Source organism: Pantherophis guttatus, chromosome 6 (assembly GCF_059756535.1).
Source record: "Pantherophis guttatus breed Tessera chromosome 6, ASM5975653v1, whole genome shotgun sequence".
Classification (NCBI taxonomy): Eukaryota; Metazoa; Chordata; class Lepidosauria; order Squamata; family Colubridae; genus Pantherophis; species Pantherophis guttatus.
In genome coordinates this window covers 84604755-84623271 of record NC_142068.1, presented here as the reverse complement: position 1 = coordinate 84623271, position 18517 = coordinate 84604755, and the positions used below count along the sequence as shown (strand labels likewise).

Genomic DNA, 18517 nt, shown 5'->3' with positions numbered 1-18517 from the left:
CAAAGAAAACATATCCTTTTTAATACATCCATAAACTATTTATCGTAGGACAGCATGTTACGAAATTCTCTGTGAAGGAAACACTTAAGGGTGAGCAAAATCCAAAGCAATTTCAATTCATTTGTCTGATCTTTTCATTTCTGTGTAAAGCATTAAAAAAAAAAAAACCAGCAAGAAAATATGTTTTTCTTTCATATGGAGCTTAAATATATTCTAGCAGCTTTTTCCAAATGTATGCCTTTTGTAATACCTCTCCATCAAATATTTGTAAAGAAATGTGTCATGATGATTCCGTCAACCAGATTCTTGGGTCATGCTTTCAAGAATTGATTTTCTACACTTAGGTTAAAAAAACTAATTGACCCACAGCGGTGGATGATTCCCAATTCCAGGTTAGCCTTCTCTGCTATCTGCTTCTAGAATAGAATAGAATAGAATAGAATTTTTTATTGGCCAAGTGTGATTGGACACACAAGGAATTTGTCTTTTGTGCATATGCTCTCAGTATACATAAAAAAACAAGGTACGTTCATAAAGAATCATAAGGTACAACACTTAGTGATAGTCATAGGGTAAGCAATCAAATCATACTAGAAAACAACCAATATCAATATAAATCGTAAGGACGCAAGCAACAAAGTTACTGTAATTCTACAAAGTCTACAGAGGCCCTTTGCTCAGACATGCTGATAAATTTCACCCCTCAAATTGTCCAATGTGTTAGGCTAGTCAGGACTTCATTCTCTGTTTGCCTCATTAGAAGAATCAGAATATTCTGATAGGGAAAGGGAAAGTAGAGCTGCAAAATCCTGAAGGCTTTGGAGTACAGGAAGGAGTTAATGAAGAGAGGCCAGCTTTGAGGCTAAGCTAATGTTATCTGCTAAATCATTAAAAACATCCTCTTGTCTTACAACATCGCCACTAGCTACTGTCTGCAATATGGGCACGTCCCGTCCGGTAGAAAGATCTTAGAAGAAGAGCGGAGTGCTTTGGGGGTTTTTTATTCACATGGGAGAAAGCCTTGACTCAAGACAATAGAGCGAGCTCACTTTGCCTGAAGGGTTTGGTTAGAGTTTCTGTTGTGTGTTTTAAAACCTCTTGATTGGTCTTTATCCATAAAAGGACCCAGGGGCATCATTTCACACTGAAATGGCAGCAAGACAATAGCACTGTTGCGGAAGCTATTAGAGAAAACATGGGCCCTGGGACCTGATGCCCTCCCGCCTGAGATCAGTATCAGGAAGACTTGGAGCAGGCACCTCTCCAAATCCGGAGCCTCTCTTACACACACAAACACACACACTTGGGGTTCAGTTGTAATATTACAGGCTCTTGCCCTGGAGCAATGGTGGCAATAGGATGTTCAGGCCAGAGGGGCCAGTCTTCTGAATGGCAGCCACTCAGTGCCTTCTGTTCTCCATATGGATTAATTGACTGGCATTTGCCTCCCAGGCCTCTCCCTGTGTGCTGCCTTTCTCCTCTTCCCTGTGTTCTCATAAATTGATGTTTCCCTTTTTTTTTTTTTTAACAAACCCTCTGTGTTGCCAGCATGGCCACAGGCACTCAGAATTCATGAGGACCAAACAGAAGATGAGGTATATTTGCTTCTGACAGATACATCGGTTGGATTGAATGAAAAGCAGCGCTGAACAAAGACAGCACTTCTACAAGCCTACAGATCTCATCAACAGACCATTTTTTACAAGACATTCTTTTAAAATATGAGGCATTGATATCATACATCTTTGTTCCTGATATCCCATCTGGATGCCCTGGCTTCACTCCCCCAACATCAGAATGCTTCTTGTCCATTGAACCAATGAATCTGCTTAGGAAAAATCATATCTGCTCCACTCCAGAGCATCTCAGCCATAGGATTTCACTCCATGATGGCCACTCAACTTCCAGAAGTATAAAGAGTCATAGATATACAGTAGTGGCCAAAATTGTGGAAACCTTTTGGGAAAAGTGTATTTTCTAAAGCTAGCTAATAACACCACTTTTTTGGAGTTGTACCATAAAATTATATATCAATGGAAACATAATTTAATCAAGAATGTAATGCAATCTCTTTTATGAAGGATTTGCTATTAGAATAACAGTTACAGAATAAAGAAGAAAAGTGAAACACGTAGAAAAAACGAGATATACAAAAATTATCACCATGTCACTTAATACTTAGTTGGGTAACCTTCAATATGAATTACAGCCTTAAAATGTCTTCCATACAGTGAACCAAGTCTTTTAGTTCTGCAGCAGTTATAATGTGAAACCAAGACTGAATGATTGCTTCTATTAACTGGGTTTTATTCAGTGGTGGGTTTCAAAAATTTTTATTACCGGTTCTGTGGGTGTGACTTGGTGGGCGTGGCATGACTTGGTGGGTGTAACTTGGTAGGCGTGGCAAGGGAAGGATACTGTAAAATCTCAATTCCCACCCCACTCCAGGGGAAGGTAACTGCAACATCCCCATTTCCTCCTTGATCAGCTGGGACTTGGGAGGCAGAGAATAGATGGGGGTGGGGCTAGTCAGAATTTTTACTACCGGTTCTCCGAACTACTCAAAATGTTTGCTACCAGTTCTCCAGAACTGGTCAGAACCTGCTGAAACCCACTTCTGGTTTTATTGCTGGGTCGCTTCTGACTAACATGTTTCTTTATTTGGCTTCATAGGTTTTCAATTGGGTTAAGGTCTGGGCTGTTCCCAGGCCATTCCAGCAGTGGAATAGGATTATCTTGAAACTCCAAAAGACAAAAGTGATGTTATTAGCCATCAAACCTCAAAAATACACTTTTCCCAAAGGGTTTCCACAATTTTGGCCACTACTGTACAAAGGACACCATCTTCTCGTTGCTGCTGGATATTCTAGAGAAACAGAGAATCTAATGCTAGAGGAAAATATAGAACTGCTCAGTATCAGAATCCAGGTTAAAGCATCCCTCAGATGAAATGGAGGCACAACCTGTCCAAGGTCATTATGTTCACAGTTTCCCTTCTCTAATTGATGAAATTCTTTCCTAACACTCAGGTGGAATCTGGTTCCCTGCAACTTAAATCCATTACTGTGTGCTGTGCATATACTCCCGATCCTCTGTGTGACTCCTTTTGGATGTTGAAGGACAGCTGTCACATTTTCTGTCAGTTCTCTTTTCTCAAGCTAAACGTACCCAACTCCTTCAGTCTTTTTGTAAAACATTTTTATCCCATCTTTATTATTTTTATAAATAACTCAAGGTGGCAATCATACCTAATATTAGCAATAGCAATATCACTTAAGCTATATATTCCATTCCACAGTGCTTTACAGCACCCACTGAACAGTTTACACCATCAGGATATTGCCCCCAACAATTTAGGTCCTCATTTCCTGACCTTGGAAGGATGGAAGGCTGAGGCAATTTTTAGGCAGTCAGTGGGCAGAGTTACTGTAGGAGATGACCAGGTTGAGCCAAGAGAGGGGACAATCAGTGGTGATATCCAATTTTTTTTACTACCGGTTATGTGGGCGTGACTCGGTGGGTGTGGTATGGCTCGGTGGGTGTGGCTTGGTGGACATGGCAGGAGAAGGATACTGCAAAATCTCCACTCCCTCCCCACTCCTGGGGGAAGGATATTGCAAAATCTCCGTTCCAGCCAGAGGTGGTATTTGCCGGTTCTCTGAACTACTCAAAATTTCCGCTATCGGTTCTCCAGAACCTGTCAGAACCTGCTGGATTTCACCCCTGGGGCAAATGCATCATCAGTCATGTGTCTTTTCGTGGCCAAAAAAGATCTAAGTCCCACCTTGAATTCAGATTCTTGGGAAATTATTGTGAATTAGTTTTCACCCAGCACATTCCTACTTCCTTCCCATAACCCGAGCAGAGCGAGCTTAAACACCATTATCCAGTTCCGCTATCAAAATTATAGCTTGAGCTATATTTATTAAACTTCAGCAAAATATCAAGAAAGTCAATAACTTCTCTTTATATATAATATAACACAAATACAATACCAAAAGCAGATTTTCCAACATGGTAGTAAATACAGTTTCAGTTTTAGTTTCAGAGATCAGCATAGCATGCAGCTTTAGTACAGAACAGTTGAGGTAAGCCACGCCCAGGCTTCTTTCTGTCTCCTTCCTTGTTGCAAATACTGTTTCAGTTTCCAAACAGCCCTCAACCCACACTGACAGGACGCTAGCCAGATGAATACCAATGGATGCTGGTAGGCAGAGGCAGAATTTTTTTTCTTATTTTACTCCCCAAAAACGAAGGTGCATCTTATACTCTGGAGTGTCTTATACTCTGAAAAATACAGTATCATGTCACCCTTAATCTTTCTCTTCATTAGGCTAGAAATACCTATTCCCTTAATCATTCATTGTACCATTTAGCCTCCAGATCCTTTATCATCTTTGTTACTCTTCTCTGCATTATTTCAAGGGTTTCAGCATATATATTTTTTTATCATGGCAACCAGAACTGGGCTCAGTATTCCAAGTATGGCCTCAGTAGTGCAGTATAGAATGATACTATTATTTCTCATGATCTTAATGCTAACCCTCTATTGATGAAAACTGCATTGGCTTTTTTGGCAGCTGCAGCACACTGCTGGATCCTACTTAAGTGATGGTCCACTAGCATGCCTAGATGCCTCTCACAGTTACTACTGTTGAGCCAGGTATCACCTATTCTCTACGTGTCAATTTGATTTTTCCTGCATAAGTGCAGGACCTTACTTTTCTCACCACTGAATTGCATCTCATTGGATACTAATCAGCATGTTATAGAGCACTTTTCAAGTGTCGGGGTTTATTATGTCTATCATGTTCTCCTACCCTTCTGAGAAAGCCAGCCATTCCAAAAAAATAAAAGAAAAAGATAAGATTAGTGGGCAAGATTAGTTCTTGACAGATCCATGCTAACCTCTAATAATTAGTACATTATCATCAAATGCTTACAGATCAGTTTCTATGAATTGCTCTAGAATAGATGAACTGCTCTATAGTATGATGGATCTTCCTTTTCCCCCTTTTGATGACAAGGACAAAAAATATTATGTTAAAAAAAAGCAGGTGCTGAAACAGAAAAGACCTGTTTTCTGGGTCCCACAAGTAACTGTTTTTAATTGACATGATCTGGCAGGCCTTTGTGAGATGGGTAGAAACAATTGCAGAGAGGTGGTCCCACAAATACATATTTACATGTAAGCTGGGTTAACAAAATCACAAATGAGGAGGTGATAAGCCGCCTGGGAAAGCAAAGGAAAATAATCAAAGCCATTAAAAAGCGAAAGTTAGAGTATTTTGGACATGTGATACGACACCCAGAAAAATACAGCATCCTTCACTTAATCCTCCAGGGAAAGATTGAAGGCAAACGAGGTCCAGGCAGAAGAAGAACATCATGGCTTCCAAATCTAAGGGACCAGTTTGGACAAAACTCAGCAGCACTTTTTCATGTGGCTGTTGACAAAAATAGGATTGCCAACATGATCGTCAACGTCCGATGACAGATACGACAGAAGAAGAAGAAGAAGAAGAAGAAGAAGAAGAAGAAGAAGAAGAAGAAGAAGAAGAAGAAGAAGGAGGAGGAGGAGGAGGAGGAGGAGGAGGAGGAGGAGGAGGAGGAGGAGGAGGAGGAGGAGGAGGAGGAGGAGGAGGAGGAGGAGGAGGTCCCACAAATAACCAAGCTCCATGCCATATAGGATTGTTTAGGTGACAACTATTTTAAATTGCTCCTGGAATTGTACTGGGAGCCCATACAACTCACAAAGTGGTGTAATACATGGTTATACCAAGTGCGCCATAATTGCCCACTGCATTTTGGACCAGTTGCAGATCTTGAATAGTCTTCAAAGGCAGTCCCCATGTAAAACACATTTACTAATTGATATAGGATATGATTGAGGCATGAGTTCTCTATATCCTTCCTCATATTGGGCCATCAGAATTGTCTTTTGGCCAGGTGAAGGATTTTTTCAAATCCAATGTGTTATGTCATGGCTCCTTTGTAGGATTTGGGTCCACTGGCTGGCTGGAATATACAGCTTGTCTCCCTTCCATGTCAGGTCCCCCCTCATCATCAGGTCAGCTTTGTGGTCTCTGATCCATTCATCTTCCTTCAAGGCTTCTTTTAGCTGTTGGATCAGCATGGCATTGATGGGCTGAGGAGTGACTAGCCACCTCCACCTTGCTGATACCTGCATTGCATTGCCAGTTGCCTAGAGGGATTGATGGAGTTAACTATTTCCTCTCAGGTGCTTTTGTATTGCGGCAGCCAAGAGAGTGCATTGGCGAGGAAATTCTCTCTCTCCCCCCCCCCACAAGCAAATATCGGAGGGTAAAGTTCAACCAGTTAAAGTACTGCACCCATCTCACTTGCTTAGGGGACAGCTTCCTTGGAGTTCTTAAGGCTTTTAGGTTCTTGTGGTCAATCCACACTTTGAACGGAATCTTACTGCCTTCTAGGTAGTGCTTCCAATTCAGCAGCACCCATAGAATGGTGTATGCCCAACTCCTTTCGGTATTGAACAGCATCCAGGAAGTGTAGGTGCAGGGTTGCAGAGTCCCCTTCACATTTTCTGGGAGCAAAACACCCACCACCACCACATTGCTGGCATCGGCTTGTAATACAAATGGCTCCTCCATGTTTGGGTACTTAAGAGTTGACTCCACTGCAAAAAGCCTTTTAAGCTTTTTGAAAGCCGCTTGGCATTCCATAGTACAAGTGAGCAGCTGGCTTGGTTTAGGCTTCACTCCCTCTCCTCCCATTTTTAATAGTTCGGTGATAGGCAAGGCTATCTGTGTGAACAAGGGGATGAATTGGTGGTAGAAGTTGGCGAAGCCCAGGAAGCTCTGCAGTTGCTTTCTGGTGTGAGGCGCTTCCCATTCCAGAATGGACTTTTCCTTTCTGAGGTCCATCTCCACCCCATCACTGGACATGCAGTAGCCCAAGTAATCTAAACTGGTTTTATGGAAATTGCACTTGGATAGTTTAACGTAGAGTTTAGCTTTCAATAATTTTCTTAGCACCTCCCGCACTAATTTCATGTGGTCTTCCATTGTCTCAGAATAAGTGAGGGTATCGGTCAGGTACACCAACACCCCTTATACAGGTGCTCATGTAGCACTTTGTTGATCAGTTGCAAGAACATTGTGGGTGCTCCCTGCAGCCCGAAAGACATTACTTGGAATTGGAAACACCCTAAGGGACAATTGAAAGTGGTTTTCCACTCATCACCTTCTTTTATTCTTACTCAGTAATATGCTTCGCTCAAGTCCAGCTTGGTGAACACCTTCCCTTTGGCCAGGTATCCCAGCATGCCCTTCATGAGGGGGGTGGGAGTACATGTTATCCACACAGACACCATTGATCCCCTGAAAATCCATGCATAATCTCAAAGACCCATCTTTCTTCTCAACCTTTACAATGCCTGTGTTTCAAGGAGAGCCTTATATATGTGTACATACTACACAAGTATGGTGTAGTTCAGGAGTCAGCAACCTGTGGCTCTGGAGCCACATGTGGCTCTTTCATCCCTCTGCTGTGGCTCCCTGTTGTTGGTCAGCTCCACAATTGATAGGGCTTTCGGTTAGGACAGGTAGAGGAAAAAGGATGCAGCGCTAGAAGGAGACTCTATGGTGGGGGAACCAGACTTCCGGTCAGCAGAGGAAAAAGGATGCCATGCTAGGAGGAGACTATAACTGGAGTCCTGGTCGGCTCCAGTATTGAACGGGGGCTTCCTGTTAGGACCTTTGTGACTCTTTGAGTGTTTAAGGTTGCTGACCTCTGGTGTAGTTGTAGGAGTCCACCCCCTGGTAATGTGCTTGGTTGAGAACTCCAGTAATGGAGAACGTGGCAGCAAAAATGCTGAGTAGCTGCTGGTCTTCTGTGAACTATACTAGTGTGAAACAATTGCACTATCAGACTTTTTAATCAGCCTATGCTGATTATCAATCATTGCTCCATCTACAACTTTGTTAAACTGTTAGATCTGTTAGAACACAGGCTTTTGTCCAATTATTTATATATCAGCCACCTTCTCACTATTTTGTTGTTATGCACTTCATGCAAATTTCCTTTTTTTGAAAATGAATAACTTTGGGGAGTTGTTTAAATGTGATAAATTGTTTTTTCTTGTTTTCACATTTTACTCTATAATAACACCCCCCCCCCCCAGATTTTTCTGATTTGGAAACTGAACATTGTACAACAGATTTGCCTTTTGAATCCCAGTTCAAAATGCTATGATATTCAGGGTCTTAGATCGTTTATGATGGGTTGCATGATACTTTCTTCACTGCAAGATCTCTCCTTGCTGACGGCATTTGCATTCTTCCATCATTTAAACTGGAAAAGGACAAGTAATGTTCCCGCAGAAGTGGATTCTACGTTGCTGCATTACTTCTTACTGTTCTTTCAATGTAATTAAATTACACTTTAAAAAGTGACTTGCAAGTCTTTGTTCATGCAAAGATCACAAATTCGAAGCATATAAATGTTTCCCACTGGTGTCAGTGAGGGCAGAGAGAATGCTAGTCTCTCTTTTTCACCTAATCAGATAGCAAATATTACCAGCTATTGTGATTATCCTACATCAGATTGGCTGAAGTTTTATCTTGTCTATTAACTAAGACCCAGGGTTTCCTCATTGTAAGAGCAGTATAATGGAGGAATTAACTTCTTTCCTTTTTCATCCATAATCATAAGTTTATTTGTCAAGCATATATAAGATAACAGGTAAAAGTATAAACATAATTTGAATACATGAAAAGAGTAAGTAAAAAAGGAATATTAGGACAGGGACAGTAGGCACGCTGGTGCACTTATACACACCCCTTAAAGACACCTTAGGAATGGGGTGAGGTCAACAGTAGACAGTTTAAGGTTAAAGTTTTGGGGGTTTGGGGAAGAAACTACAGAGTCAGGTAGTGCATTGCAGGCATTGATCACTCTGTTACTGAAGTCATATTTTCTGCAATTGAGTTGGGAACGGTTTACCTTGAGTTTGTATATTATTTGCTCGTGTATTGTTGTGGTTGAAGCTGAATAAGTCATTGACAGGAAGGACATTGTGGCAGATAATTTTATATACTATGCTTAGGTCAGACTGAAGTCGGCGTAGTTCTAAATTGTCTAAGCCCAAAATTTGGAGTCTGGTGGCATAAGGTATTTTATTGCGGTTGGAGGAATGGACGACTCTTCTCGTAAAATATCTTGGACTATCCACTAGCTGGATACCCGTGCTTCACTACTTATGACCATTTTTTCACACTTACGACCATTGTAGCATCCCCATGGCTTTGACAGACTCTCACTGTCATCATCACCAACAAAGTATATCTGGAGAAATGAAAGCTGCTGCTGAGGCCCCACCATGATACTCCCTATCCCATGGTAGACCTGCCCCTGCACTTTGAATGTTGGCATAAAATTTCCCTCCTTCACCTCTCTGGCTCCAAAAGACGTCATTTGGAAGCATCTGTTGTACTTCCGGGCAGCAGAAAGACAGTCTTTGCCCTTTAACTGGTGTTACGTTAGAAGGAACAGATTTGTCTGAACTGAGGAGGTCAGTGTAAGAAGTGAGTTGGGGTTGGACACTATGCAGGAGAAATTCAGTTCACAATCCATTGGCTCAGTGGTGGTCGGTGATTGAAACATATAAGGGAATATCTCTCCTGCCACCTTGAGTTTGGAAGCAGTTCCATAGGTGGAAGGCATAGACATTTTGGTGAGGTAGCGACATTTATTACTGTAAGGAGCCCCAGACTGCTCCTGAGTGAAGGAGTGGAACGCCTGCCAGTTTGAACTGAGGTAACGGAATGTGAGGCAACATCTGCCAGTTTGAACTGAGGTAACGGAATGTGAGGCAAGTGGCAGTTGGAACTTTTCAGGAGGGGAGGGGGAGTGGAACGTCTAACTCCTGAGCATCAGAGTGTGTTAATATACTGTATATGAAATACTAATGATCTGTTGGTCATTTTCAAAAATCCTTTGTTAGCAAGCACCTAGAAGCCAAGAGGAACATACATGCCAAATTTCAAGTTTGTAGGCTTTACCGTTCTGGAGATTTCATGATAGTGACTGGATTTCGCTTTTATATATATAGATTTAATGGATAGGAAGCATGAGAAGCAGTCCTCCTTTTCAAACAGAGACCAAAATAATTATTTATATACAATATCTTTCTCGCACACAGGACCTTTGTGGAGAAATGTGCTTTCAGTGCCTGGTAATTCAAGTTTTCTGAGGACCGGAGTTGTGTTGATAATAGGAAGATCCCTCTTTGCCTATTGGAAGTATAAGAATGTGAGCATGGGGGAAGGAAGGAGGCGCAGAACCAATGCAGCCATCTTTGGCAGTGATTTATAGACTGGGTCAGTCTCAAATTGACTCATATGCAAGAAATGTAAATGGAGTAGAGACTTTTGATGGAGAAGCTCATTTTCAACCTTAAACGTTTTAGATTAAATACACTCATACACAAATGCAGGTGGGGAGGGGGTTGGTTTATATCATTTATATTACAAATCAATTCATTATCCACCCAGGCAGGTCTGCACTGATTTTCAAGGATCGGAGATTTGATGAAGAGGATTCATTTCAAGAAATAAACCTTTTAAATTAGCCACAAGATGAAATAAATTTCCTTGTTTAAAACATGTGCCAGCTCCTTTCTTTGTTCCTGTTTATGACCATTGATGATATTTTCAAACCAGGTATGGGTCCTTAAGGAGGATCCAGAAGTCATTGATTATGTTCCCAGTTAATGTAGGTCCAGCCTGTCTCCCAGTTGTCTTGTTGGCTGTAGGACTGGCTTGTTCTCTGAAATGGTTTTTGTTTTAATTCGTCTGAAGATATCCATTGCATCCAGTTCCAAAATTGGATAACTCTGTCAAGCTCATTAGATGGTACACAAGACATCAGATGACAGAAATGATTTATCCTGGTTTAAAAGTAAGGTTCTACATTTAGGCAAGGGAAACCAAATGCACAGGTGCAGTATATGTGGTACCTCGCTCAATGGTAGTAACTGTGAGAGGGATCTTGGAGTCCTAGTGGGCAACCATTTAAATTGGCAGCAGTTGCCAAAAAAAGCCAACACAGTTCTAGGCTGCATAAACAGAGGGATAGAATCAAGATCACGTGAAGTGTTAATACCACTTTATAATGTCTTGGTAAGGCCACACTTGTAATATTGCATTCAGTTTTGGTTGCCATGATGTAAAAAATATGTGGAGACTCTAGAAAGAGTACAGAGAAGAGCAACAAAGATGATTAGGGGACTGGAGGTTAAAACTTATGAAGAACTGTTTCAGGAACTGGGTATGTCTAGTTTAATGAAGAGAAAGACTAGGGGAGACATGATGGCAGTGTTCCAATATCTCAGGGGCTGCCACAAAGAAGAGGGAGTCAAGCTATTCTCCAAAGCACCTGAGGGTAGGACAAGAAGCAATGGGTGGAAACTAATCAAGGAGAGAAGCAACTTAGAACTAAGGAGACATTTCCTGACAGTTAGAAAAATTTATCAGTGGAACAACTTGCCTCCAGAAGTTATGAATGCTCCAACGCTGGAAGTTTTTAAGAAGATGTTGGATAACCATTTGTCTGAAGTGGTGTAGGATTTCCTGCCTAAGCAGGGGGTTGGACTAGAAGTCCTCCAAGATCCCTTCCAACTCTGTTGTTCTATTCTATTCTATAACAGATTGCATTCTTTACTTTGAGTTCTGCATTATCCCGTATAGCAACTCATTTTTTGTTTTATTTTTTCCTACATTGACTGTAGGAAAAATCTCAGAGCACTTCTGTCCTTTTCTTAAAACATTTGATAAACCTTTCTGATGCAGTTTGGGTGACCCCTGCCTCATTCTGATAAGGCTCAGTATCCCTTGCTACTTTTCCTGCTGTCACTGATCCAATTCTTAGGAGTCTTAAAAAACTATGGGGAGAGGCACAAACGTTAAGGTCTGTCATGGGACAATATTCCTATCCACACTCGTATAAAATGTATGGTGAGGGTCTGTCTGAGCCACAGCCCACGTACCATTGCACATACCAGATAGACTATTGCAATACACTCAACATGGTGATGCCCTGACCCTGAGACAAGCATTCAGGATCTGCAGTTGGTACACTATGTGGGGGGGGGGTTATAGGTGCTTCTCAATCCCATTTTATGCTTCTGCTTCTTGGGCTTCTTTCATTGCCAATCTGCTTCTAGGTGATTGATTACCTATAAAGCCCTCAATGGCATGAAACTTCAGATATTTGTGGGGTTGGCTCTATGGGATTATGTCTTCCACCACCAACTACTGCCCCCCCCCAAATCAGATCCAGCAAGAAAGGCATGCTATGGATCCCATCCATTAAAGAGCAGCACCTGGCTGGACCAGGAAGAAAGCCTTTTCTGTTGCCGGGTGAAACTTCATCCCCTCAGAGATCAGACTGTCCCTGACCCTGTTGGCCTTTCACAAGACTCTGAAGACAAAGCTCTGTTTCCTGGGTTGGGCATTAGAGCATCTGTTGGAGCCTGTAAATTAATTTTCCTGAAATATTTGTATTGCATTTATACTGATGATTGTTTTGTTGTTTTTATTTCAAGGGCTGATTGTCTATATATTTTATGTTTTTATTGTTCTTTTTCTGGGCCTTAATTTGTTATTAGCCACCTAGAATCATTTATTTGAGATAGGCAGCCATTTTTATTTATCTATTTATCTATTTATCTATTTATCTATTTATCTATTTATCTATTTATCTATTTATCTATTTATCTATTTATCTATTTATCTATTTATCTATTTATCTATCTATTTATCTATCTATTTATCTATGTGTTTGTTTGTTTATTTACCTGCCTTTAAAATTTTTATCAATAACTTCTAGCACACAAAATATTCCTTCATCTCCTATTTTCCCTATAACAACCCTGTGAGGGGGGTTGGGTTGGGCTAAGAAAGAATGACTAGCCCAAAGTCATCCAGCTGGTTAAGATGGGACTCGAACTCACTTTCTTCTGATTCTTCTCTGGTGCCTTAGTCACTAGACCAGTGATGGCGAACCTTTTTGGCACCGAGTGCCAAAAAGGGAGTGCGTGTGCACACGAGCGGCACCAAGTGCGGAAAAGGGAGCACTTCATGTGCGAAGGCCAGCTGATCATCGCATGCGTGCCAGAAACCCGGAAGAGGAATGTGCGATGCTGCACATACCAGGGGACATGGCTCCACATGCCACTCTGGGCACGCGTGCCATAGGTTCGCCATCACGGCACTAGACCAAAGTAGCTGTTTCGGGGTTTTGAGTGAGATAGCTGTATTGTAGAAGAGAAAGGGAAAAAATCAAAGTAGCTCTGTTAGACTACAGAATGGGTGGCAAGTAACAGAATGAAACAAATGTCAAATAGGAAGAAATACAGGATATGGAGAACTTGGGTGAACATAGTACCTGTGAAAACATTCTTGGAACAATATATTAATATTGATTTCAAATTGAATATAAACAAAGTGTGATCTGTATGCATACAAAAAAATTTTTTAGAGTGCCTCAGTGAAGTAGAAGCAATAGAAATAAGAACATCAAATATATGCTGTCCGGAAATGATCTAAAAGTTGGCCCACACTCTCTCAAGGACCTAGGAGTACTCATTTCAAAAGATCTAAGCCCCAGAGCTCACTGTAACATCATTGCAAAAAAGGCATTAAGAATTGTCAACCTTATTTTACGAAGTTTTCTCTCTGGTAACGCTATACTTCAAATTAGACCTATCCTTGAATACTGCTCACCTGCCTGGAACCTTCACTGTATTTCAGACATCAATACAATAGAGAGGGTCCAGAGGTATTTTACTAGAAGAGTACTCAAATCCTCTGCTCAAAATAAAATTCCCTATACCACCAAGCTTGAAATTTTAGGCCCTGATAGCCTTGAACTACACCACCTACATTCTGACCTAAGCTTAGTACAGAAGATTATTTACCATAACGTCCTACCCAGGGGTGGGTTCTACTTATCTTTACTACCGGTTCACAATGGGGCCGTGCGCTGTTCTGAGCATGTGCAGAAGCATTCTGATGATATTGGAGTCAGTGGGCGGAGCCTCCAGCCGATTTTACTACTGGTTCTATAGAACCGGTGCGAACCGGGGGCAACCCACCACTGGTCCTACCTGTTAATGAGTATTTTAACTTCAACCATAATAACACAAGGTCTATCAATAGATTCAAACTCAATGTAATTTGCTCTAGTCTTGATTGTAGGAAATATGACTTCTGCAATAGAGTAGTAAATGTCTGGAACACTCTACCAGATCCTGTTGTTAGTCTCTCTAACCCCCATACCTTTTACCTTAAACTATCTACCATGGACCTTTCACGTTTCTTAAGAGGTCCCTAAGGGGGCGTGCATAAGCGCACCAGTGTGCCTACCGTCCCTGTCCTACTGTTCCCATTTATATGTACTCATTTTATGTGTTTATGGCTAGGTTTTGCTTATTTATATCCTTTTATTTGTGCCAATTTTTTTTCATGTGTCCATGTCTATATCTATACTGTTACTTGTTTCCTTATACTTGTTGACAAATAAATAAATAAATAAATAAATAAATAAATAAATAAGTACAATCTTCAAATCAATGGGATTAATTGTTACATTACATATTTGCTGTGGTCATACTCCAATACCATGTCTAGTTCTGAACAGCAATTCCAAGAGGTTCAGGGAAATGTGGCAAAAATGATCAACAATTAAAAGCAAGAGTATGAAATAGGATTGAAGGAATTGGGGAGGTTCAGTCTTCAGAAATGATAAAGAAGGGCAAAGTGTCAAGTTTTGAATTGCGCTTTTGCTGTTGCAACCATTATCACTTCTCAGCTTGCCAATGAACCAGGGGTGAGGGGAGAGGGAGATGGAATGTAAACTCCAGACATCAAAAAGACAGCCGTAGGAGCCAAGGATACATCAGCAGGTGTTTGCCAAAGCCAAACACTTTTTCTCATAACAATACAATAAGACTCAATTGGACAATGTGACGTGCTCTAATAGGGGGAGGGAGAATCTATACTTTAATTATGTGGGTTTGGCAGGAATTAGCTAGATCTGGTTTTGGCCTCATCGGTGCTGAAATGATGTACTCAATAAAGTTTTGCATTCAGAGATTGGATCATCTGGGCTGTGCTTGCTTTGGTTCGGTTCATCAGTTGAAATGTTGACACAGATATTATAGTGCTCTCAAGTATCTGAAATATTTAGCATTATCAAGATAATGGTTGCTCCAGTGTGGGATGCCTCAAGTTTCAATTTTCTCCTCCGTGTTTATTTCATAGTGACAAGAAATCACTTGAAAAGATCATCTATCGGTTTGGGGCGAGGCATCATCAATATGCTGATGCTACTCAGCTGAATGTATCCAAACTGAGAATGCCAAATGTGCTGTAGTCGCCTCAAACTGTTGCTCACAAGCTGGAAGAAACAAGTAAGACAAAACTGGATTCGCTCAGAATGATTCTGCCAGAATCATTATGGCAGAATCCATAATGATTCTGCCTGTCCTATGAGGTCATCTAGAGAAGGACTGGTTGCAATCCTGCCTCTATATGAGATGATGGGGACCTAGGTCAGGAGACAGTCATTCTTGGTTGCGATCCCTATATAATGAAATACACAGCCACCAGAGTCACTTGGCATGCCTACTCCTAACCTTTGGGGAAACTGGTTAACAAGCTCTAAAAAATACTTTGATGCTTGGTGAGAATGGAGAACCACCATCTCTTTATTCTGGATTGATTTTACTAGACTGTACTCTTGAATTAAGGGATGCAGTGCAGTGGTGGATTGCTCCCGGTTCTGTCCGGTTCTTTAGAACCGGTAGTAAAAGTGACAGGAGGTTCCACCTGCCCGGATGTCATAATTGACGATCTACACAGGCACAGAAGCTTCTGCTCATGCATAGAAGTGTGTGCGCGCACGCGAGCGAAGTGACCATGCACACACGCTCCCATTGCAAACCTGTAGTAAAGGTAAGAACCCACCCCTGATGCACCCCTGATGCAGAACCCACCCCTAAGACACTGACCTTGTCAACCAGAAAGTTGGCAGTTCAGCAGTTCGAATCCCTAGTGCCGCATAACAGAGTGAGCTCCCATTACTTGTCCCAACCTGCCAACCTAGCAGTTCGAAAGCATGTAAAAAATGCAAATAGAAAAATAGGGACCACTTTGGTGGGAAGGTTGCAATTACTGCAAGTTCAAATCTCACCAGGCTCAAGGTTGACTCAGCCTTCCATCCTTTCGAGGTAGATAAAATGAGGACCCAGATTGTGGGGGCAATAAACTGACTTTGTATAAAAAAGAACACCGCTTGGGGGGGGCGAAAGCCCAACTGAGCAGGTATATACAAAAGTATGAACTATTGCTTAATGCATTGTAAGCCACCCTGAGTCTCCAGAGAAGGGCGGCATATAAATCGATGCAATAAATAAATAATAAATAAGGTAACAGCGCTCCATGCACCTTTGGTGTTTAGTCATGCTGGTCACATGACCACAGAGACATCTTCAGACAGCACTGGCTCTTCGGCTTAGAAACGGAGAATAGTATCGCCCCCTAGAGCTGGTAACAATTAGCATGCATGTGTGGGGGAACCTTTACTTTTTTATTCTTGAATTGACATTCTGAGAATGTTGAGGAACACCAAAAGTGATATTATTGAGACAGCTAAAAAAAAAGCCGCTTAAATAAATATCTGATGTATGATATGTTCCGTTAAAAAAAAAAAAGTCAAGACCTTTGTTATTCCAGAAGGGATTGTGCTATCTTTGCTTTCTGGATTTCTTCACTGAATAACCCTGAGTTGAAAGTTCAGCATTTGGAGCTTGCACTAGGAGATTCCGTAGTCATAAAAAGGGGATGTGTAGCATTTTAAATTTGGTCTTCAAACTGTGCTTCAGTGGAGGTGGAAGTGCAAATGTAGCCCTAGTTTTCAGCCCTAAGCTGCAACTGCATCTTGTTGTGTGCTGGTGCATTGTATAACAATGTTGTTTAGAAGAGTGATAAATATTTTTTTTCCTCTGCCCATTGGGCTGCTGTTACTCCTTCCATCTTTTACAAGATAAAGGAAGGCGGGCAGGAAGAAGGGAAAGGAAGAAGTGATCAGAGGCTGAATTTACTTTCTAGCCCTCATTATGGCTCACAAACTCAAGTGATTCTCTTGGAGGGGGGGTTATTCTGTCCATTTCTTAGCTAAAATCAAGTAAGAACAATTATACTCTCCCTAAAATCTAGCCAACATAAAATGTGAATACATGCACAAGTTATTTAAATTGGCATTGCTATTTTATCTAACATGCTATAATGTTGATGCCATACAAGGCACTGCAATTCTATATTTTGTTTCTTGGAAATCCTGTCTTCTAGGTAAATTAACAGATTAACAGAGTTGGAAGGGACCTTGTAAGTCATTTAGTCCAACCCCCCACCGAAGCAGGAAACCCTACACCATTTCTGACTGATAGCAGTCCAGTCTCCTCCTCCTCCTCCTCTCTCTTCAATACACTGTCATACCAGCCAAACAGGAAAGACAATCAAGCACTTCTGTGGAACAACAAGGAGGAGGACAGCAAGATGGGCCAAGATCCACCTACGAGGCAAAAAGGTGATATACGAATTGGGGAAGCTTTACAAAGAACAACAGAGTCCACTTACTCCTGTAGGAAGTTAGCACCCACCCATCTCCTAGAATGAAATATTCTAGGAAATATTAAAAAGGCAGAATATTATACCTCCCTGGATGAGAAAAGCAGATACATGCTCTTGGAAAGCAACCCCCACCTTTGTTAATAGCCCCAGAAAGACTGGTGCCAACCTATCTACAAGACAAAAGACTGGCCCATTTTATCTACAAAAGGCCTTCCTCTCCAGGGTGATAGCATTAGCCCTCACTCAAGATCCAAATCAGGACAAAGCCATTAAGCCATAATAGGAATTGCCCAAAGCAATTCCCTTCCATGTGCTCGATTGCCCAGGACCTCAAACCATGTGGTCCTGTCCACCATTAAACCATCTTTCCAAACAGCTTCTATGTTTCCAGTGTCTTTCTCCTCACTTGGAACTGACCCCAGATGGACATTTCTTCCAACACCCCTGCTCCAGGCCTTCCTTTGACAGTTCCTTTAACAAGGAACAGGGCGGGCTGAGTGCTTAGCAACAGAGGGGCTGGGTGCTTAACAACACTGGTATTTTCCTAATGTAACCAGTGGTGGGCTGCTGCCGGTTTAACAACTGGTTCACCCAGCACCAAAAATATGAGTACACGGCCTTCCGCGCATGTGCGCGGCTTCAAAAACATGGCAATATAGGATGGGATAGCACTGGGGCAGGTGGGCAAACCGGCAGCAGCCCACCACTGGATGTAACCCTGCCAGGCCTTGACAGACCCCGTTTCTTGTTTGAGATATGCACCAGGCACCGAGTTGTACAAAAAAACAAGATAGATCGCTGGTAGAAGCAAATGGCAAAGGCAATTCTAATTCTTAGCAAAG

General features: G+C 41.6%; 1 long non-coding RNA gene across 3 annotated transcripts; it reads left to right on the top strand.

Annotated features, from left to right (window-relative positions):
• The first annotated feature begins 9856 nt into the window (after positions 1-9856).
• On the top strand, positions 9857-10644 carry LOC117670294 (uncharacterized). 3 transcript variants are annotated; one of them, XR_009623320.1, is made up of 3 exons: positions 9857-9919; positions 10184-10293; positions 10540-10644. It is a non-coding gene; the product is annotated as an uncharacterized LOC117670294 (long non-coding RNA). The 3 variants fall into 3 exon arrangements; XR_004592616.2 differs by having other exon boundaries at positions 10536-10644; XR_009623319.1 differs by having other exon boundaries at positions 10184-10361; positions 10536-10644.
• The last annotated feature ends 7873 nt before the right edge of the window (positions 10645-18517 follow it).